Below are 25,302 nucleotides of genomic sequence, written 5' to 3' on the forward strand. Positions count from 1 at the left end.
ACAACACAAATTATATTATACTTGACCAAAAATTATATTTCTGTTGACTGTTTACATAAGTGTAAAGGAAACAAACTTTGCAGGTGAAGCATCTTCATGATTAGACTATTTGTATACAGAGGTTGTTGACTTCACATCAATTGTCTCACTATTTCATAAGCAAAGCACACTTCCTTTTGAATATTATACAGTCCATGTCATGAATAGAAATCCAGCAGGTACATATTATATTTGTGGTTTTCTTCAATTTTCCCAAATACTGTTTGTTTTGTTACTATGCAGTGAGAACCAGCTCAGCTTTTCCATTATGTCAGTTGTGTTCTCAAACCAATCTCAAAATTCCTCTACTTCCATACCAGAACCCTTTTTGCGAGATGTTTCTCCTTGACAAAGTTGGCCCACGTCACACTCTAGTTCAAACTACCTATTATGAAGTTTCTCTTCATGTTATTATTGAATACCATAGTTATTTCATCTTTTTCCTAATCACCATGTCCAAAGATATCAATCACGCAGTAATTTAGCAGTATCTCATTTTTGTCTTCTTTCTCTTGATATCCATAATGTCAACACGATACTCTTAATTCCTTTATTTCTTTTTCAAATTCCCCACCCCTCTACTTTTCACTCCCCCCCCCCCACTTCTTATCTTGTATTTTAGATGCATTTCACAAAATATCTAAGTTATTTGGTCAGCCAATCTGTATACAATTTATCATGAATCATGGCTGGATTGAATGTACTACAATTTGGTATTTAGAATCCTTAAAAAAGACAATCAATCTAATTTTTGTCTTACCATTTGACCATTTGCAGTGAAACAAAGATACACGTTGAAATTATATGCTACAGGGCTCCAATAGTCATGGAACATTCCATTGAAAGGGCCAGTCTTTGTGAAGACAAAATGGAAAGCATTTATGGTCTGCAGTTTTTCATAATTAATAAAAACAAAATCTGGTGATGTTAATTATGCAACTGCTTCACAAAGATGAGTCCTTTCTACAGCATGTTCCATGACTAATGGGCCACCCAGTACAATAATGCTACTTATGCTGAATGGAATTTCATAAAAAGTTTTGCTTTAGGGTATACAAAAGATGTTCATAAGTTTAATTTTGATTTCAAACTGAACATCTTTATTGATAAAATTTATCAAAGAATTCAAACTGATTAGTAAATTAATATTTGGTTTACAGATCAAGTATTGATAAAATTTATTAACTCTACCAACTAGTTTTGCCACACTTTAACTGTTGGCATCTTCAGGGCACTGACATATATAGGCTTAAAACAATCTCACAATTATGAGTAACTGTAAAACTGACAAGAATAATTACAAATAAAATAGCATCGAACATGAGTGAAACATGTATCGCGTGCACAAGGTTAGCTAGCTGTTGCTAAGGAACTTCCTGTAGTTTGTGTTGAAGTTCATTTCTTGTATTTTTAGAGATCTGATTAGGATTTTCCATATCTCTGGGAGTATAAAACCTTGATTTCTGTTAAGGTTAACAGTAGAACGAGCGACTGTGGCTGCTTCTTTGAAAATTCTTGAATGGTAGTTTTCCTCTGTGTACGGGGAAACAGCTTTTGTTCCACACGATGACATGGTTAGTTGTAGAGAAATGAGACAATAGGCCAGAAATGTCCTGTCTGTTGTTTTTTTACGTAGCCAATGTGCTCTTTCTGCCTAATTTCGAGGCTTCTTGAAGTCTGTCCGATGTAACTTGAGCCACATGAGCATGGAATATTATAAACACCAGCATATTTATAGAAAGGATGGTTATCTTTTGGAGATCTTAGTAGTTTACGAATAGTTTCTATTGGTTTAAATGTTACTCTTATTTTGTGTAGTTTGAGGAGGCTGGCGAGATTGTTGGAGATGCCACTTACGTATGGAATTGCAATGGTTTTTATATATTGAATATCTTCTTCTCTTTGTGGTGGTTCAGAGAAAAGGGTTTTATAGTCTTCTTGGATAGCTGTTCAAGTACAGATTGTTAGAAATTAATGTTAATTCATCTTAAAGGGTCTTGTTGTCTGTTGTGATGCTAATAGCTCTTTTCTTTAAAATGTGCACAATGCTGAGTTATGTGAGATATGGTGAGAGGAGCTGAAATGTAGGTAGCGACCTGTATTGGTCGGTTTCCTGTAAACTGATGGATTTATGCTGCCATCGATTTGCTTTTTGATTAAGATGTCTAAAAACGGTAGTTGTTTGTCTCTTTCAAGTTCCAGAGTAAATTTAATCGAATGATGGAAGGAGTTAATCTTTTTGAGAAAGCCATATAGGTCATCTTTGTTGTTGTCCCAAACGATGAAGATATCGTCCACATATCTATACCAAATTTTAGGTTTGGGAATAATTTGGGATAGGATTTTGTTTTCGAGGTCTTCCGTAAAGAGGTCGGCACATGAAGGTGAAAGTGGGCTCCCCATATACCTACATATACCTCTACTAGTTTTGTACCCGGCTATAAAATAAAACGGGATTTACCATCTCCCTTTAAACTTAACTTATGTCGCCGGCAAAATAGCCTTTTGGCTTATTATAGTAGTTATAACAATATAGGAGTACACCAGTTCAGCAATTCCATAGTAGAGGTATATGTAAGTTCGGTTCACTTAAAACCTTTATATTCCAGGCCTACCTACTCACTGATGAGACCTCAAAAAAGGTTGAAACCGATTTGGGTAGTGACCTCTTCTCATAATGTAAAACAGTATATATACATCTCTTAGGAGCTGTGTTTTACATTATGAGAGAATATTAAGGTTAGTGACAGAGCTTGCTCCACCTTTGCATGGAGTTGCCCTGGTGTTGTACTACCCAAGTGATCATTTACACTTGGGCTCGCCGATAGTTTTTTCGGCATGAAACTCTATGGATTCGATCCGAGTTTCGTACCCGGCTATAAAATAAAACGGGATTTACCATCTCCCTTTAAACTTAACTTATGTCGCCGGTAAAATAGCCTTTTGGCTTATTATAGTAGTAATAACTTTCTTGAGAATATCGATTTCAGGTTTCTTTAAGATGTGGTTTGAGAAATTAAGAATAACTTGGTTGTCCGGTAAAGAAGGTTTAGACTTAAAATCCATGCATTCTTTAACTCCGAGACTCTATGGCGTTCCGAAAGTGCACAAAGATGATATTCCTTTATGCCCCATCGTTGATACAATCAACTCTCCTACCTACTTATTGTCCAAACATCTCTCGAAACTCTTTAAACAACACATCCACAAGTCAGAGAGTTACATCAAGAACTCAGGACCTTTCGTGGAAATGACCTTCTAGCTAGCCTAGATGCTAACCTCTCTCTTTAGAAATGTTCCTGTAGTGGAGGTCATTGACATCTTAAGTACCTTGTTCCCACAAGACATAACCTCATTGTTTGCTCACTGTCTAAATTCTAACTACTTTTCTTGGAAAAATAAGATCTACCAACAATTAACAGGCTTGGCGATGGGGAGCCCACTTTCACCTTCATGTGCCGACCTCTTAATGGAAGACCTCGAAAACAAAATCCTATCCCAAATTATTCCCAAACCTAAAATTTGGTACAGATATGTGGACGATATCTTCATCGTTTGGAACAATAACAAAGATGACCTATATGACTTTCTCAAAAAGATTAACTCCTTCCATCATTCGACTAAATTTACTCTGGAACGTGAAAGAGACAAACAACTACCGTTTTTAGATATCTTAATCAAAAAACAAATCGATGGCAGCATAAATCTATCAGTTTACAGGAAACCGACCAATACAGGTCGCTACCTACATTTCAGCTCCTCTCACCATATCTCACATAACTCAGCATTGTGCACATTTTAAAGAAAAGAGCTATTAGCATCACAACAGACAACAAGACCCTTTAAGATGAATTAACATTAATTTCTAACAATCTGTACTTGAACAGCTATCCAAGAAGACTATAAAACCCTTTTCTCTGAACCACCACAAAGAGAAGAAGATATTCAATATATAAAAACCATTGCAATTCCGTACGTAAGTGGCACTCCAACAATCTCGCCAGCCTCCTCAAACCACACAAAATAAGAGTAACATTTAAACCAATAGAAACTATTCGTAAACTACTAAGATCTCCAAAAGATAACCATCCTTTCTATAAATATGCTGGTGTTTATAATATTCCATGCTCATGTGGCTCAAGTTACATCGGACAGACTTCAAGAAGCCTCGAAATTAGGCAGAAAGAGCACATTGGCTACGTAAAAAAACAACAGACAGGACATTTCTGGCCTATCATCTCATTTCTCTACAACTAACCATGTCATCGTGTGGAACAAAAGCTGTTCTCCTTACACAGAGGAAAACTACCATTCAAGAATTTTCAAAGAAGCAGCCACAGTCGCTCGTTCTACTGTTAACCTTAACAGAAATCAAGGTTTTATACTCCCAGAGATATGGAAAATCCTAATCAGATCTCTAAAAATACAAGAAATGAACTTCAACACAAACTACAGGAAGTTCCTTAGCAACAGCTTGCTAACCTTGTACACGCGATACTTGTTTCACTCACGTTCAATGCTATTTTATTTGTAATTATTCTCGTCAGTTTTACAGTTACTCATAATTGTGAGATTGTTTTAAGCCTATATATGTCAGTGCCCTGAAGATGCCAGCAATTAAAGTGTGGCAAAACTAGTTGGTAGAGTTAATAAATTTTATCAATACTTGATCTGTAAACCAAATATTAATTTACTAATTCATATGATCAAGAAAATAAACCTTCATTATGAATTCAAACTGATATTCATTCCATGTTGGTTAGGTTAAACTTAATGCTATTTGATATTTAGGATCTCTATTTTATGCCTAGTCATTTTTGATTTCAACTAAGCCATTTATAATCATAAAATTAGGAAAATCATGTCTAGAGTACAAAATCCAAAAATTGTTTGAATTTAATAAAATGTATAACTTAAGTCACACCCATACTTATCTTTAAGTTATCTTTACAAGAGTGTCAAGCACTCAGAATTCTTTCATGTAACTTTGTCGCAGACATCAATAATCTTTTTGAAAGCGGGAAATATCAACAAACAATTTTAATCTATCTACAATAGACAAATTGTTGAAACAATTATAAGAACAAACAGCTAATACTCAATCAGCATAATGTGCAGAACACAAGGCAATTGTTTTCACTGCTAAATGGTAAATTCTAGGTTCAGATAAGCCTGATAAGATTTTTTTTTATTTTCAACAAACAAAACAATTTGAATAGGACTGTCTTCGTTCACAAAAGAATCTGCAAGTAAGTATGCTAAATACAGTAATAAAAACACTGTTAAACTAGTTCCAAGATTAGATGATGGAAGTCAAGTTCCTCCCCCCATTATAATGAAATAATCATCATCATCAAATTCCTGCCATGTACCCTCAAGGGGTGTACAGGATATGATAGTGCTACATGAAAAAAATTACATCATTACTAACTTCCTATCTACAATTTTCCTCCAAATCAGTCTGTTACTTGTCAAGACTTCAACATTATTAGATCTTATATTTCTATCATCTAAGGCATTTTGTACTGTATCAATCCACCTATATCTTGGTCTTCCTCTGGGTCGTTTTCCTGCCAACCTGGCAGAGAACCCTTGTTTTGCTAATCTTTCTTCACCCATTCTGTTTAAGTGACCATACCACCTGAGATTAGCTCTGCTAATGCATTCCTGGATGTTGACAATGTCATGTTCTTTCCTAATATCCTCGTTTTTAATATGATATTGCAATTGATGCCATCTGCTCACACCTATAATCTTTCTCAGGACTCTCATATCTGCGGTCTCTAGTCTTTGGTCAAGTGTTTTACTTCTGATCCAGCTCTCAGATCCATAAGTTAAAACTGGTTTGAACACTGTCTTGTATATAGCTAATTTAGTGTTCCGACTAATTTCTCTCTTATTCTATATGAATTTATTCAACTGACTTCCCACCATACCAACTTTGCTGATCCTGTTGTCTATTTCTATATTTAATTTACCATCTTCAGTAAAAATCGTGCCTAAGTAGCTGAAATGTTTCACTTGTTCCACAGGTTCTCCATTCACAACACAGCTGACATTTTCAATGATTCTGCCTATTTTCATTGTCTTTGTATTTTTATTGCTGACCTTCATACCATATCTGTTATAACAGTTATTCAATTTAGTCAGGGAATCTTGCAGACTTGTAGCAGATTTATTTAGAAGTATAACATCATCCACATAAAGCAAAGAGCTGACATTAACATCTCCAATTTTGATATCATGTTTAATACCACTTTCCTTCAAAATGTGATCCATATAGATAATGAATAACAGAGGAGATAATGTACATCCTTGTCTCACACCAGATTTAACATTAAACCATCTTCCTGTATTTCCTTCAATTCTATTCGATGACTTACAACTCAAATAAAGACTAAGTATTGATTGATATAATGCCCCCTTGACACCATAATGAAATAATTTAAAATTATATTGTTTCTTTTAAGTAGACTATTTATTTATTTTAAATTGTTCTGCAAATAATTCCCAGCTTGATGAGATTTAATGAAATTTGGTATTTAAAGTAACTATGTCTACTCACTGACTTTTAATGGAAATCTGGAAAAACAAAACTATCTACAAAACATATTTCATTTTGATAATGAATAATGTCACCACAAGAATGCAATTATGAAATAAATTCCTTGTAGGAAAAACATGATACAAATACTAGTTTTTAAAAAGCAGCAAAAAATAAGGAAAAGTAGAAAGGTTATTAAAAAAAAAAAAATTTCTAGAAGTAATGCCATAAATAGCTGATGAAGATAAACTTTGCTGGCAGCTTATATATCAAGTGAAAATTTTTTTTTTTTTTGGAAGTGATGATGTCACATAAAAGCTTGCAACTATCCATTCACCCTGTTGAAAATATAAGTTTGAGATCAATCATTAGGAAAATCATACAGGAAAATCCAGAATATTCTTTTTCCAAATAGATAGATATGATGCTGCAAGCTTCGAATTAATAAAAAACAAAAATGGTTAAACACACAGATACAGGTTTGTATTCAAATTAAAAAGGAAGCATATTTCAAAATAAAACAAACTGGAAAGCATGCAAAGCTACATTTGCTGGATAGGAGAAATGGAATGTTTGAATTAAAATGTATGTCAAATCATCAGTTTCAATTAAATGCAACTAGCTGTATGGCTAGTCTCAGCTGAGAGGTGAATTTTTTTTTTTTCCTACAAAAATCTCTGATGTTCTAACTTCTATAAAGACATATGCTATATATGATGATACCTCTTTATCTAATACCAAAACTATTTATCCTATTTAATGAAAAATAAAGATAAAAAATTACCTTTATTTTCTACTCCTTGTAGATCTCACATTTACAGAAATTGATGCTTGTGAATGTTGCCATCTTTGCATTCATTACTACATAAAGATGCCCTGAGTAAACAATAGAGAATTGATAGTAAATAAATTATTCCAGACAAGTATAATAAAATTTTACCAAAAGGCATAAATTTATACATTAATCATAAAGTGGCATATGATTACAAATATAGATGAATAATTTATGTAAACGTGCCAAATTACAAGCGAAATGTGATAATATAAACATTTTTATTAAAAAAAAACAAAAAAAAAAACTGGAATTTATTTTTATTTCAATTACATATCTGAAACAAGTACTATTATTAATTACATTTCATTTTTCACATTCAACATATTTCTGCACAATGCCTGATCCAATGTGGCATGGCTGCAGATAGTTGTCATCTGCTTCTCTTTTGGAGACATGAAACATATATTCTTTAAGATAGCAAGTCGACATCTAAAGACATTCTTTCATTTCCTGATTGAGTTCTAGAAATTTTTTTTTATACCTTGTATCTTGTTTTCAACAACTGGCAATGCAGAATTTCTTTACATATTGTCAAATGTATTTAGCTTCCCCTTAGTTCAACAGAAAAATATGAAAACAAGATGATCGTAGAAAATTTTTTCACTTGAAGTAAATTATATTTGCTTAAAACTTATGCTTGTTTAACCTAATTTATCAGTGTAAGCATACAAAGTTTGCACTTCAATTATCTTCATATCTAGTGTACTCGTATACAGAGGCTGATGACTTCACATTAACTGCCTTAGTATAAGGAAACTGATGTAAAGTAATCAGCCATAATGAAAAGTACATTTACTTTCAGAAGTGTATAATGCTATGCATTAAGGGAGGATCACTACCCAGACCAGTTTTGACCTTCACTGAAGTCTCATGCATGGGAGAAAGACCCAAGAAGATATTAAGGTTGAATTAATGCAATAGTTATATTTCTCATATATAGGTAACAAAAAAGGTGTATCATCTAATACTTTGGATCAGAGATAGTTGTAGAAAGTATTTTCGATTGGTCTGAAAGTAAATTATACTTGCCAAGAAATTATATTCTTGTTTAATCCTTTTATCAAGCATAAGGTGAAGTATCTTCATGACTATAATAATTCATACTTGGTAGCTTTAATAAAACATGGCACAGTGGGATTCTTTTCAAACTCCTGGGATCAAATTCTCATTACCACTGACTCAATTAAAACCCTACCTCAGTGACTGCAAACTCTAAGAGAAGCTGCAGGGAATCAGATTGTCTGAACACAAAAGTCACAGTAAGTGTCCCCCAAGGCTTCCTGCTGTCAATCCTGATCTTTGCCATCTAAGTGGCTGATATCAAATACACCGCTGCCACCACAATGGCCCTATGTGCAGATGATACTGCAATAATGGTATGTTCCCTCCAATCTAGATTAGCGACTGAAAAACTGCAAATCACAATACTGGAACTAGAACACTGGTTCAAAAAAATAGCAAATTGATGTCAACACAAACAACAGCACTGCAGTGCTATTCACAAGAAGACAAGTATCCCTGGAGGATGAGATGATAATGTTTGGCAACTGCGTTGCAGCAGCCAAACCTCGTAACCCTCGTATAATGCGGATGTTAGGTTCCATAGAAATGCCGCGTTATATAAATCCCATTATGCAAGACTTAGATCACACAGAAAAAGTAGGATTAGGTTCCAAAATCATTTTTTTTTTTAATTATATAAACAACAATGACATATCCAACAAAAACAATATTTTTATTTAATTCAGGTAATTCATGTAAGTTAAGAAAACAAACTATGAGACAAATACGTAGTATAAAATAAAAATTACAAATTGTACATAAATTTCATTGCACATAATGCAGAAATGTATTAGACACAATAAAATAAAGCACATTTTAATCGACATCACTGTCTTTAGAAATAACATTTCGTAGATGTTCTTTAAGTGGCTGAAGGTCGTCATCACTTGAAATCTCTTGGGCATCATTTGTATAATTCTCATTGCATACTTCGGCTGGATTAGTCATCAAGAAGTCAGTAATAAGACTTTGCTTTCCACTATGCTGCAATTTTTTGTTATGTTCATAATGTGGTGCTAAACAAATATCCAATTGTCTCGTGAATTTTCCCGAGCGCTCCATTGAAGGATCATTATCCATAAAATAACTTCCTAACTTTCTTGCCAAGTCCAATCCTTCTGCTAATTTCTTTAACGGTTCATCACAATCAGAATCTTCGGCAGAACTTTCCCAGCCATTTGGTTCGATGCCATCTATTAATTGTACCAGTTCCTCCTCATTTAAATCTGTTTCTGCATCAATTAATTCACTAATTTCGTTTTCAACCTTATCGCAAAAGCCCTCTCCACCAAAAATGTGTGCGACATTTATTATACGGCGTAGCTTAGCATCCACTGGAGGTACGAAATTTTGTTCCAGAACAGCTTCAGGCCATATTTTTTTCCAGCAAGCATTCAGCGTAAAGGATTGTAATTCCTTAATGGACAGAGAAATAATTTTCACACAATTCAATATTGAAAACTCTTTCCACGCTTGAGGCAGTGTCATGTTTGGATTAGATTCCATTTTTTCCAAAATTAATTGAAATGTTTGCTGAATATAATGACTTAAATGTTGATATTATTCCTTGGTCGAGTGGTTGAATAAGTGAAATAGTATTAGGCGGCAAAAAAAAAAAGTTATTTTAATATTTGGATGGCTTAAATATGTTGGGTGGCCTGGTGAGTTATCTAAAATTAGCAGAATTTTGAAGTCCATATTCTTTTTCTTTGTGTAACTTTCTAAATCGGGTACAAAACACTTGAAACACCAATTTTCAAACATGCTAGCTGTAACCCATGCCTTTTTGTTTTCCCACCAATAAACAGGTGTGGACTTGTCGAGTTCTTTCATCACATGATGATTTGTGGATCAGTTAATAAACATTGCTTTTGTCATGTAATCACTTGATGCATTACTACAAAACAGTAGAGTAATTCTATCTTTGGAAACTTTGAATCCAGGAGCTGATCTTTCATTTTTCGAAATATAGGTGCGTTTTGGCATTTTGTTCCAATATAACCCAGATTCATCTGCATTGAACACCTGGTCTGCACTATAACCACCTTCTTTAATGATTTTTAAAAGTTCTGCTGGGTATTTCCAGGAAGCTTCAACGTCTGCTGATGCTGATTCTCCCTGAATTTTAAGATTATACAAAGAAAACCACTTTTTAAAGTTTTCGAACCGACCCTTACTGGCACAAAATCCATGCTGAGAGATTTCTTCTGAAGAATCTTGATCAAGTTCTTTTAAATGTTTATAAACTTTGAGAGCTTTTTGCTTAATAAGGTGTCTATCCAAAGGAATTTTCTTTTGAGTGCAATCTTCTATCCAAATCATTAGAGATTTCACCATTTATTCTATTAGAATATCACGAGCAACGCACTTTGCGCTTACTGTTGACCCAGCAATAACACTTTCTCGGATTTTATGTTCATTTTGTTTGATTGTTCGAATTGTTGATTCATTTAAATTCAGAGTCCTTGCAACAACTCCCGTTTTTTCCTCCAATTTTTAACCCATCCAAGATTTTAATTTTTTTTCGAGAGAGAAATGAATTTCCTCTTCAATGTTGATTTTTTCCTTTTCGTTGCAGTTTTAGTGGCAATTACAATAAAAATAAACTTTTACATAAAAAAAAAAAGCATTACATATGTATGTAACTCACCAGAAAATAAACTGCTCGGCTTGAGAATAACACACTTATGATTTTTAATGCACTTTCCTGGCAGAAAACGAAGACAATTTACAACAATAAACATCTAGGGTTCATTGTATAAATATCACCTGTAAATCGTTGACGTGCCACCTCTGGCACGAGTGGTGCCAGAGGTGGCACGTCTGAGAATTTTGCTGGCACGTCAACGATTTACAGGTGATATCCTTTTATACACTTATAAATTATTCAAGTTTTCCCTTTAATTGTTACAATACGTACAAGCTGAATTTTGTTTTATACAGGAGAGCAACTATAAAGACGTGCATATGATTGGTGCGGTATTAACAAAAGTTCACGCGACCCAAAGACAAAGGCAACTGCAAGTGTTGAATTGAAATGCTAATTCTCTTCAATCGAATTCCATAACATCTGAAACTGTCATAACAACATTCACTATTAGTTTTAACACATTCACAACAGGGTGTTATTTATCATTCCGATGGAATTTCTCATTATTGACTGGCTCAACTCACACAAACGTTTCAACCCTTGATTGAATTTTATGGCTTCTTGTTTGCGTTTGAGGTGGCAGGCAAACTCATACATTCATTATATGGCATGTTTCAATTCTTGGTAGAATTTTATTTTAAGTTAGCCTTTGTGATCTGTCATAATGACATTGAGAATTTCAAATGCAACAATAGTTTTTAGTTAGATACTGTGCTTCAGTGCAACATATGGTTTTGCTTAAGTCTATACAGCATAGTTTCTGTGAGAGGGAGACATGCGATTTATTAGTTAGCGCTGTTTTTATTCCATCTGTCTCTAATTGCACTATTTGTTGAGAATGACAGACTGCAAAAGCCTCTGTATACAGTACCTTATTCAGGGATACAATAAAACTAAATTCGATACTTTTAACTACTTGAGCGATACAGGCAGACACAAGATAAAATTTAATTTTTAAGGCCAGCGGTGTAAAATATATGAAAAATAAATAAAGGGTTACTAGAAATTGTAGACTGCGTTATATCGAAACCGCGTTGAACAAGGGATACTACAATTTGTAGACTTACACATGCGTGTAAGTCTACAAATTGTAGACTTACACGCATGTGTAAGTTTGCCGTGTTACCGTGTTATACGAGGGTTACCTGTACTTAGGGGTACAACTAGATAAAGGGCTTTGCTTCACAGCTCATGTTGATCATGTTTGCTCAAAAAGCAAATAGGGCAATATAACAGCTATACCTGTTACTCAACTAGCCTAAGCAGATAAACATGGAACTTAAATTATTTCTATACAAAATGCTAATCAGGCCAGTTCTAATGTATGGCTCACTCACCTGAAGTCACACAGAAAATTCAAAGAAATTAAATATTCAACAAAAGTATCAAATAATGAAAACATATTTGTAACAACAGACATCCCATTCTTTTTTGTAAAAATACTGAAACACAAGAAACCAATGTTTCTAAAGAAATAGAACACTGACATATTGGATTTTCATAAATTTTAGTTTCTGAATAAAAATAAAATGTGATATTCAAAAATAGAAATGAAAACTTAATTTAAAAATGGTTAGTCTTTTTTTTTATACTCCTTTTTCATGAATGAAATGTTAAAACACATTCCATTTCACTCAAAATATAATGTAAAAATAATCAATCAAGATAATCTGCTTAATCACAAAGAATAATTTTGGGTCTTTGTTCTAAATTTGTGTGACATGTAAATGAAATGGAGAATTTTATTTATGTACATATTTCTTAAAATAGACTGCAATAAAAATAGTGAGTATAATATATGAAATAGAGTAATTAAATGAGTATAATTAAATTTTCACTAATTAAAATTTAATTACATATGTATCATGGACGGGTTAGGATGAAATGTGTGTATACCTCACCTTTGGAATAAGCCCATTAAGGAGAGATTGAATTTGGAAGAATTTAGGACACACCACATGAAGGATCGGACATAAGTCATAAGCCCTAGTTGGTTCTCCGCATTCCTGAAAGGCAATGTGGAGGTTTCCTACCAGTTGCTTGGATTTCACCTTTAAGCAATCCCCCATTAAGCAACTCCAAAGTGATCCCATTATGGAAGAAAGTGGTAGCAGGCCTGATTGGAATTGGAGATGTCAAAATTAGTTCTTTGCTTTACGCAAATGATGTCGTACTGCTAAACACACCTAGTGCAAGTCTCCAGGATTCACTAACTAAATTGAATAATGGCTGTAACAAATATCACATGAAAATCAGCAATAAAAATAGGTAGGAGCATAGAAAAGTTTGGGTGCATTTTGAATGAAGATTCTATAGAACAAGTAAAATAATTCAGCTATATAGGCACAGTTTTTAGTGAAAAGATGGCAGGTTAAATCTGGAAATAGATTACAGAATAAGCAAAGCTGGTATGGTGAGTACCCAGCTGAATAAATTTATATGGAATAAGAGAGAAATTAGTCAACACACCAAACTATACAAGAGCAGTATACAAGACAATGTTCAAACCAGTCTTAAGTTATGGATCTGAGAGTTGGATTAGAAATAAAGCACTTGATCAAAAACTAGAGACCACAATTATGAGGGTTCTGAGAAAAATTAGGAGAGCAAACCGATGGCATATTAAAAATGAAGATATTAGAAAGGAACCTGATATTGTTAGCATTCAAGAATGTGTCAGCAGAGCTAATCTAAGGGGGTATGGCCACTTAAATGGAATGGGTGAAGAAAGGTTAGCAAAGCAGTGATGCCAAGAATGCAGGAAAGAGACCCAGTGGAAGACCAACATCTAAGTGAATTGATTCAATCAGAAGTGCCTTAGAAGGTGGTGATATGATGATATCGGAGTGCTCACAAGTATTAGAAGGAAAATTTGCAGGAAAATTGTTGATAGGAAATTATTAATAATAATGTAAATTTAATGATGTAGTGCTGTCCTTGTAACCTGAACACCCCTTGAGGGTATATATCAGGATAATTGATGATTATGATGAATTTGGAAGAAAATGTGATGGACCACTCTTGGAGCATCTATCTTTACAATGGTATAGGAATGCTCAATGGATGTCCCAGGAGAGATGGCCCAAGAGAATGATGAATTGGTCATCACTACCAGGAAGACAAAAGAAAGGATGGTCTCAACTCATATGGAGAGTTGAGCTGTGGAAGTGATGCAAGCCAGAGTTTTGCAAGAAGGTTCCTGAGATGGCTGTTCACTATGAAGGAGATTACAAGATATCTGCTGAGCAGTGGAAACTGCTTTTAATTAAAATTAATTGATGTGTATGATAAGTCACTGCAGGAGAAACATCAATGGTAGTGAAGAACTTCTCACTGAGTGGGTCTTTCAACTAATGGAAAAGGTGAAGTATGGAAGGCTCAATGTCACAATTATAGAATATGAAGAACTACCACAATGTTTTTACCATAAGACCAGATACTTTAAATGTATGAATGCTGGTAAGAGCATAATATCCAACCTGAGTCAGATTATTCCTCCATTTTGAAGTTTTATTTTGCAAAAAAAAAAAAAACATTTTTATTCACTCTAGCTTACAACCAATACAAAGATGGAAACTATTACATCACACTTACCACCCACATATTCATGGCATCATGGCATTCATAACTTTTTGAAACAATCTTCATATATAGTACCTCTGTCACAAGGACTAACATTTATTCCTTATTTGAAAGACTTTTTACACAAGTACATCCTAAAAGATTCCATTTTAGGATGTACCATTATTACAGTTTCAATCGGTGTCTACAAGTTTTTTGCGGCTTTCATAAAATGCTACCTTAGTTTCACAATGAGGTTTCCTCAGCCTCTATTACCAAATATCCTGATAATAAATTTAGTTTAATCCTTTATCCAAGTGTGAGCAAACAAAGTTTGCCCCTGAAAATATCTTCAGGACTGGGGTAGGGTAGTACAACACCGGGCAACTCATAGCAGAGATGGACCAAGCTAACATCACTCCTATCTCAGTATCTCCCATAATGCAAAACACATTTCCTTGTGGATATGTATAATGTTATGCATTAAGGGAAGGGCCACTACCCAGATTAGTTTTGACCTTTATTGAGGTCTCTTCAGTGGGAGCCAGGCAGAAGCAATAGCGAGGTCATCTTTACCTATAGGAGTTGCCAAAAGGTGTGCCACCTTTTTATTAAATTACTCTGGATTTAGAGAAAGATGCTGAAAGTTTATTTTTCACTTGGTTAGATTATAATAAATTTAGTTTAATCCTTTATCCAAGTGTGAGCAAACAAAGTTTGCGCCTGAAAATATCTTCAGGACAGGGGTAAGGTAGTACAACACCGGGAAACTCGTAGCAAAGGTGGACCAAGCTAACATCACTCTTATCTCAGTATCGCCTCAGTTTGGCAACTCCTATAGGTAAAGATGACCTCGCTATTGCTTCTGCCTGGTATCTCCACTTCTGGACCTGGCTCCCACTGAAGAGACCTCAATAAAGGTCGAAACTAGTCTGGGTAGTGGCCCTTCCCTTAATGCATAATATTATATATATCTGCAAGGAGATGTGTTTTGCATTATGGGAGATACTGAGATAGGAGTGATGTTAGCTAGGTCCACCTTTGCTACGAGTTGCCCAGTGTTGTACTACCTTACCCCTGTCCTGAAGATATTTTCAGGCGCAAACTTTGTTTGCTCACACTTGGATAAAGGATTAAACTAAATTTATTATATTCTAACCAAGTGAAAAATAAACTTTCAACAAATATTCTGATGTTTCACCATAAAATGAAAACTGAGCTAATAAATGCAGAAAGCTATTTGGATTTAAAAAAAAAAAAAATCTAAAGAATAAAATACTACTCAAAGTAGAATAGTCATTTACCCTTTATCCAACATAAATCTTGAGACACTTCTCATTCACTGTCCTTGTTTGACTAATTGACTGCCTCTGACTCTACTTTCCCATTCTTGAACTTCAATCTCCACTCCATTCATTATACTCACTTGCCCATAAACCCTTAATCAGAATCATCACCTCTCACTACAGCAAACTTAAAGAACATTGGAATAGTTAAAATAGTATGCTAGAGTGAATTTTTATATCATTGGAGCTTCGGGTGGGACTTTTCAATAATTTGCTACTGTGAATGTCTGTTATAGTCAGAAACTGTCTTTACTTTTCAATATTCCTTCCAATCAAATGACATTTACAGCATTAAAAACAAATATCAAACTCCTTATATGTACCCTCAAAGCATGTACAGAATACTATGATAGAACTACATGAACATTTTATTACTAACTTCCTATCAATAAGTTTATTCCAAATCAGTCTTATCTGTCAAGTTTTATATTTTAATCCCCAAAGAAACTTCTAACTACATCAATCTGAGGCAAATCTTGGTATCCTTCTTGGATCTTTTCATACCATTCCAGCAACTAGCATCTTCTTTGCTAATCTTTCCTCTCCCAGTCTGTTTAAGTGACACTACTACCTTAGATTAGCTCTGTTCACATATTCTTGAATGCTAACAATGTCAAGTTCTTTCCTAATATCCTCATTTTTAATATGATTCTGCCATTGATGCCATTTGTTCAATTCTCTAATTTTTCTCAGAACTTTCATATCTGTGTCTCTGATGAACAGTTTTTGTTCCTAATCCTCTCAGATAGAAGAGTTAAAATTGATTTGAATGCTGTCCTGTACATAGTTTACTGTTTTGCTAATTTCTCTCTTATTCCACTTTAATTGTTGAAAGTTTTTCCACTTGGTTATACCATAAATTAAAGATACCAAGAAATTATATACTTGGTTTAACCCTTTATCCAAGTGTTAGCAAACAAAGTTTGAGCCTGAAGTATTTTCAGGACTGGGGAAACTCGTGGTAAAGGTGGTATGACTTCACATCGCTTGCCTTAGTATCCCATAATGCAAAGCACATCTCCTTATGGACATGTATAATGCTATGTATTATGGGAAGGGTCACTAGCCAGACTGGTTTCAACCTTTATTGAGGTCTCATCAGTGGGAGTCAGATCCAGAGTTGATACTAAGGTTGAAGTAATGCAGAAGTCATCTCTTTAATTTATAGAATAACCAAGTGGAAAAACTTTCAATAACTAACTATCTCTAATCCAGAGTAATTTAATAATAAGGTGTGACACCTTTTGGCAACTCGTATATGAAAATATGACTTCTGCATTAGTTCAACAATGACCCTTCCCATAATGCATAGCATTATACATGTCCACAAGATGTGCTTTGCATTATGGGATACTAAGGCAAGTATGTGAAGTCATGCCACCTTTATCACGAGTTGCCCCAGTCCTGAAAATACTTCAGGCGCAAACTTTGTTTGCTTACACTTGGATAAAGGATTAAATGAAGTATATAATTTCTTGGTATCTTTAATTTATTCCACATTAACTTAATCAGTTTTCTGCCTACCAGATAGTCTTGCTAATTCTGTTGCTTATTTCCATATTTAATTGACATCTTCACTAAAAAATTGTGCCTAAATAGCTGAAATGTTTTACACGTTCTACAGGTTCTCCATTCAGAATGCAGCTGTTGTTTTCAATGTTCTGCCTATTTTCATAGTCTGTCTTTTTATTGTTGATTTTCAAAATTTATTACAAAGTTGATTTTCAAATTTATTACAAAAATTATTCAATTCAGTTTAGGAATTCTGCAGACATATACTGGTCTTATTTAAGACTATATTATCATCTGCCTAGAGATGACATTAACATCTCCCAGGCCTAATGCGACTTTCCTTCATAATGTGATCCATATAGATGGTGAATAAGGCTGGAAATAGTGTCTATCCTGTCCCACATCATGATTTTACATCAAATCCTGTGCCTCCTTCAATTTTAACTGTTGACTTATAACTCAAATATAGATTCTGTACCATTAGGTCCCATGAACTTCCAAAACAGTTAAATTATCAAATTTCTGTTAAATTAATACAGGCCACTATTTTTTTATCTACAGTTGATTCTCAACACAAACATTTACAGGTATCACAAACTCACTCATAATAATAATAAAAATTATTACTATAATAAGCCAAAAGGCTATTTTACCGGCGACATAAGTGATCACTTACACTTGGCTGGCCGATAGTTTTTTCAGCATGAAACTCTATGGATTCGATCCGAGTTTCGTACACGGCTATAAAATAAAACGAGATTTACCATCTCCCTTTAAACTTAATAATAAAAATTATTGTGAGTAATAATAAAATAAAAAAAAGTGTGATGAAAATACTTAAGTATACGATTTTTGTATACTTTTTTTTAGAAAAAAGTTCAGAAACATGTAAAAACATTCCTCATAATTAGTGGCATTTCATTCCAAATAGCAATTTCTAATATAACTCAGTACAAAAGTATTCAGTTTGTAAGTATAAACATTATGACTGTCACAACTGCAGCTGCTTTCATCATATTTTGATTTCTGAAAATTTATAGAACTATTTAAGCCTTTCTGAATTAAAAACAATTGTAATTAAAGTGCAACACCTGCTTTATTTTAAGTAACTTCAAAATCAAGTCACTGTTTATAATATCATATTAAGATTTAATATTAAATCTTAATATTAAAGTTATTTAACATAAAATTAAATAACTTTAAATTCATCATCATCAAATTCCTTGACATATACCCTCAAGAGGTGTACAAGATATGATAGTACTACATGAAAAATTTACATCATTACTAACTTCCTATCTACAATTTTCCTACAAATCAATCTGTTACCTGTCAAGACTCCAATATTATCAGATCTTATATTTCTGTCTTATCAATCCACCTACATCTTGGTCTTCCTCTGGGTCATTTCCTGCTCACATGGCAGAGAACAGAACACTTGTTTTGCTAATCTTTCCTCTCCTATTATGTTTTAAGTGACCACCACCTGAGATTAGCTCTGCTAACACGTTCCTGGATGCTAACAATGCCAAGTTCTTTCCTAATATCCTCATTTTTAATATGATATAGCCATTGATGCCATCTGTTCATGCCCCTAATCTTTCCCAGGACTCTTATATCTGTGGTCTCTAATCTTTAGTCAAGTGTTTTATTTCTAACCCAGCTCTCAGATTCATAAATTAAAATTGGTTTGAACACTGTCTTGTATACAGCAATTTAGTGTTTTGACTAATTTCTTCCTTATACCATATAAATTTATTCACTTGACTTCCTACCATACCATCTTTGTTGATTCTGTTGTCTATTTCCATATTTAATTTACTATCTTCACTAAAAATCGTGCCTAAGTAGCTGAAATGTTTCACTTGTTCTAAAGGTTCTCCGTTCACAATGCAGTTGATATTTTCAATGCTTCTGTCTATTTTCATTGTCTTTGTCTTCTTATTGCTGACCTTCATATCATATCTATTACAACAGTTATTCATTTCAGCCAGGGAATCTTGCAGACTTTATATTATTTAGCGGATTTATTTAGAAGTATAACATCATTCGCATAAAGCAAAGAGCTGAGATTAATATATCCAATTTTAATATCAGGTTTAATACCATCACATTATATCCCTTCATAATGTGATCCATATAGATAATGAATAACAGAAGGGATAATATACATCCATGTCTCACACCAGATTTAACATTAAACCATCTTCCTGTACTTCCTTCAATTCTAACTGCTGACTTACAACTCAAATAAAGACTAAGTATTGCTTGATATAATGTCTCACTGACATTATATAACTGTAGCATTTTGAATAGCTTTTCTCTTGACACCTTGTCATATATCTTTTCCAGATAACTTTAATTTAATTTCCAAATAACTTTAATTTAATTTCCAAATAACTTTAATTTAATGATGAATTTTATTATTCATAAGAATATAAATCTTATGTCTTTACACAGCCACATTGAAATCATTAGTTAATGTTAACTACCATATTTACTTGAATATAACTCGCATTTTAAATTAAAGTTAAACACAAAAATTAAAGTCAAAAAATCATGGTGCAACATATATGCGGGGATTTTCGGAAACTAAAGTTTTTCAGGATAAAACTAAATCGATGTTTATAATTAAATCCTCAGTATTCATTATAATTTATAACTGCTCACATTATTTATAAAATGAATGCATTTAAATTTTAATCATAAACATTATTTACATGACTGGCTGTTCCTTCCATCTCTATGCATATGATTGTGTGGTATTAACAAAAGATCGTAATACTCAATGAAAATTGAGTCAAGCTGGATTGTTGACTTGGCTGCTCACCTTCAACACATGATATATCTGAATCTTCAGTGACAATGCTTCTGTAATTAAATTAAAGCAAACAGTCATCTACCCAAACAGTGTCATCTTCACTCACATCCAGGGCATTAGAGATGCCAGTTTTAAAAAAAATTCTTGGCAATTATTTCTGGCTAAATCATGTCCTAAGCTCTCAAAATCCAATTGCACAACAGTTCTAATGATAGTCTCTTAATCTTCCCTTCTGGAGTCGGGTCATATTTTCCGGCTGCCATCCATTTTGTGTAGAACCTAAACCTCACCTCATTCACCACTCCACCCCCCATGCAATCCAAGATCAAGTAGAAGTAATGCTCATCCCCCACATTTCCTCTACTGGTTCCTTCCATCTCTATGCATATGATTGATGTGGTATTAACAAAAGATCATATGACTCAATGACAAATTGAGTCAAACTGGTTGTTGACTTGAAATACTGATTCTCTTCAACCAAATTCCAAAATATCTCAAACTGCCATAACAACATTAAAGTTTTACATTTTTTGTGAGCGAGGTATATGCGAAACTTTAATTTCTTTATTCATAAAGTAAAATCAGGAATGCGAGATATATGTGAGGGAGAGTTATATTCGAGCAAATAAGGTAATCATTTCTACACTGGAAATACTCTATTCAATTTGACTATGTAAAAACATCACTTACTCTTTATGAACATTTCTTTATTTCATGAATTCTTTATGAAAGATTATTTTATGAACAATAAAATTCATCATTAAATTAAATGGATTTTCATGTATATTTGTAAAAATAATCATAATTTAAAATTCTGAATGTTTTACGTATTGTTTATGTTAGAATGTTTATTAGTTTTAGTTTCATAACACACATTGTTGGCACTTGTGATGTGCCTGTTATTGAAATTGTTCTGTCAAAAATAATATGTAAAGCAGTTAAAAATTTATGTACTTACCGGATTTGAACAGTTGTGTTACTTTAAACAAAATATTGTAATTTAAAATATTAAGTTTTGTGTTTTATGAAGATGTTCTCTTGTCACTAATGGAGACAACGTGCCAGCCATTATACCTAACTTCTTGCTTACCAATTTCATGAAGTGCGCATGCTCGCCGAGAAGTTTGATGTGTGATTGACAGCTGACAAGTTCGGTATCAAAGCAATGGGAGAGTAAACAAGATAGCATTCAGAAAGAAATTAGAATACAGGCCGGCAGACATTTAGATTCGAGGGAAATTGAGTTTTTTATGTGACAGTCGGAAGAAAATTAATAGCATATTCTGAAAAGGGAATCGTGGAACTATTAAGTTTAAAATGGAATAAGGCATTTATTTACTATAGGCATTTTAAAAGGAATATTGGAGGAAACACTAATTGAAAGATTTATAGTAGGTTCCGAAAAGGGAATCATAGAACTGTAAATTCTTTTAAAGTGGAAGAGTTAAGACTGTCAATAAACATTAGTGAATAAAAGAAGAAGTTGCTATTTATGTTCTAAAGGGGTGTTCAAGAAAACTCTGATTAGGAAGTTTCATCTGTATTAAGGATGCCAGATCTAACTGTTATTTCTACTAAAAAGAAGACAAAATAAGTCAAGAAGATTTAATGTGTGCTACATGAGTGATAAAAAAGGATCCTGTGAAAATGAAGAATAAAGTCATATATCTTCGGAAAAGGGCCTTAACAGAGAAAGAAACTGGCTATGAACATTTTGTCATTGTGCAAACAAAGTGTTTAGTCTAGTCTTAAGTGTAAGTTTATTTTTAAAAGGCCTTGGATTCAATTAAATTTGTTGTTAGTTATGTAATATTTGTTTGAAGTATATTGTTTTTGTTATATTAAATGTGTTTATTTTGTATTTTGGTCCTGAGTCAGTGATTATTTGGATTCTGAAAGAAAGAGTTAAGGTCATTGCACTAATCGGAGTGAACCCTTGTGCAATAAATAAATATATAAGTACACTCGGAAATAAATTAAAAATAATTTTTGAACAGAGATCATCTCTATAAAGAGATCAAATAAAAAATAATCTCTAAAATTAACATATTAACTGAATAATTATCTTTAGTGAATATACATAATTATTTATTAATTAATATTATCATAAAAGAAGATCACCTGCAAAATGTACTTTTTTTTTTCTTTTTTTTCCAAATCAAGTAATGAAGAGGAAAAAAAATATTCTAACAGTACAAATCAAACAAGGAGTAACATATTCAGTGAATATATCATTTAGCTTAGAAAAAGTTTGCAACTGGCTTGGAAAGTTCTAAATTTCAATTATCAAAAGACCTCATTTTAAATGAGAAAATTTTATGGAATGCACCAACATAGATCTTACATGATAGATGTAGCTTTATATAAACAATATAAATCTCTTTTGTCTAATTGTGCCTGGCAATTCCCAGAATATTTGCTGAATGATACATTCAGTGAATATATGTCATTCACTGTTCAACTTTCAGTCAAATCAACTAAGAGGTTTTAACCAAGGTGACAACATTGCCTCCAATTGGTAGTGCCCATGTGGTCTTGACTTAAGAGATCGTAAAACATGAGGAATATTCCATCAAGAAGAGGTATTTGTGGAACTACAAGGCAGGTGATTATCACATGCTTAGGAAAGATCTTAAATCTGTACCATGGTATAAAACACTGCAAGGTAAGGATGTTAGTAGTGCATGGGATATAGTTAAGGGTCATCTAGAGGAAGCAGTATTAAATTGTATACCTAGAGTAAGGAGGGTTAATCGGGTAGGAGTTAGATGGATGAGTAATATCATTAAGCACAAGCTACAGAAGAAGAAAATGCTGTGGAGGGTATATAAAGAGAAAGATGACCAGCAAACTCAAGAACAGTACACGGCTCAGGCAAGAAAAGTGAACGGCATAGCAAGGAAGGCAAAATCCAATTATGAGAAGAATCTAGCGAAGCAGGCCAAATGAAATTAAAAAGAGTTCTTTCATTATGAGGCAAGCAAGAGGAAGAATGACTATGGAAGATTAACCTTAATAAGTGATGATGGTCACAAGGAGACAGAAATGGATAAAATAGTTGAGTTACTGAGTGACCACTTTGCAAAGATATATCATCCTAGTGAGGTTACTTGATAACTAATAATTAAGGAATTGACAGCGTACACTAGAAATATAAATTAAATAAACTTTAATATATACTATCCAATATTTCGGCAAACGTCACGTTGCCATCTTCTTGGGAACTTATTACAAAGACAAGTGCACACAAAGTACTACATAACAGCAAATGAGAACCGAAGCTAGGAAGCTAACGTTTTCCTAAACTCCTGATGGTACCCCCTGGCGGGCTATATTGGTAGTTCTTGGCCTTTGGGCTGAAGTTCTTCTGATAAATGTTTCCCAAATTTGGGGCAGTCAATTGCATCCAAATTTGTTGAGGTTTGGCATGTTCCTAAGGGCTGAGGCTGATTCCATGAATAGTCTTTCATATTTGAACTTGCTGCGGTGTATTACTGTGGCTTTCTTACATCTTATTCTGTGGCGAGTATCCAGAGCGTGGTCTGCAAGCCCAGAATGGATGTACTTGTGAAATCGGATGTAATCCTTGTGTTCTGAGATTCTGATATTTGCTGTCCTGCCTGTTTGTCCAAAGTAGGACAGTTTACAGCTGCAAGGGACCTGGTATAGGTAGGTCTAGGAGAAGTGGTTACTTTTGAAGATTACTACGTTGATAATGTGTTCGCTATTTGGCCACATGGCCTAGATTCACTCCTCTCCTTCCTAACACACTTAAACAACCAACACCCTAGAATCAAGTTCACCCTGGAAAAAGAGGAAAACAATAACCTCCCCTTCCTAGACACACTAGTCACCCGCCAACCTGATGGAACCTTGGTTTTCTCAGTTTATAGAAAACCCACCCATACAGGCAGATACATTCACCAGCAATCCCATCACCCCACCCCCAATATGGAGTTATTAAGACACTATTCAACAGGGCAAAAATAATCTGTTCAAATGATCAAGCCTTAACCACTGAACTAAATCACATCCGTGACACTTTCTCAGCCAATGGCTACTCCCCCCAAAAAAAAAGAATCCAAAAAATACATCATCATCATCATCATCAAATTCCTGCCATGTACCCTCAAGGGGTGTACAGGATATGACAGTACTACATGAAAAAATTACATCATTACTAACTTCCTATCTACAATTTTCCTCCAAATCAGTCTGTTACTTGTCAAGACTCCAACATTATCAGATCTTATATTTCTATCGTCTAAGGCACTTTGTACCATATCAATCCACCTATATCTTGGTCTTCCTCTGGGTCGTTTTCCTGCAAACCTGGCAGAGAACACTTGTTTTGCTAATCTTTCCTCTCCCATTCTATTTAAGTGACCATACCATCTGAGATTAGCTCTGCTAACGCATTCCTGGATGCTGACAATGTCAAGTTCTTTCCTAATATCCTCATTTTTAATATGATATTGCCATTGATGCCATCTGTTCACGCCTCTAATCTTTCTCAGGACTCTCATATCTGTGGTCTCTAGTCTTTGGTCAAGTGTTTTACTTCTGACCCAGCTCTCAGATCCATAAGTTAAAATTGGTTTGAACACAGTCTTGTATACAGCTAATTTAGTGTTCCGACTAATTTCTTTCTTATTCCATATGAATTTATTCAATTGACTTCCCACGATACCAGCTTTGCTGATTCTGTTGTCTATTTCTATATTTAGTTTACCATCTTCAGTAAAAATTGTGCCTAAGTAGCTGAAATGTTTTACTTGTTCCACAGGTTCTCCATTCACAACACAGTTGACATTTTCAATGATTCTGCCTATTTTCATTGTCTTTGTCTTTTTATTGCTGACCTTCATACCATATCTATTACAACAGCTATTCAATTTAGTCAGAGAATCTTGCAGACTTGTAGCGGATTTA

The 25,302-nt window shown here is 33.8% G+C and overlaps 1 protein-coding gene across 9 annotated transcripts in view; it reads right to left on the bottom strand.

The window, feature by feature from the left end:
* Positions 1-25,302, bottom strand: part of LOC150097938 (protein Jade-1-like) — a 335,931-nt gene that overhangs the window by 285,930 nt on the left and 24,699 nt on the right. For 7 of the 9 annotated variants that reach the window (XM_090405944.1, XM_090405952.1, XM_090405943.1 and 4 more), the window contains 2 exons: positions 18,226-18,290; positions 7,368-7,459 (listed from right to left, as the gene is read on the bottom strand). The gene's annotated coding sequence lies outside the window, so the exon portion shown is untranslated. The remainder of the gene's footprint in view (positions 1-7,367; positions 7,460-18,225; positions 18,291-25,302) is intronic. The other 2 variants (XM_090405951.1, XM_090405950.1) reach the window with 1 other exon arrangement.

The sequence above is a fragment of the Typopeltis vanoorti genome, chromosome 16 (assembly GCF_054136105.1).
Source record: "Typopeltis vanoorti isolate ZY-2024b chromosome 16, IOZ_Tvanoo_1.0, whole genome shotgun sequence".
NCBI classification, from domain to species: domain Eukaryota; kingdom Metazoa; phylum Arthropoda; class Arachnida; order Uropygi; family Thelyphonidae; genus Typopeltis; species Typopeltis vanoorti.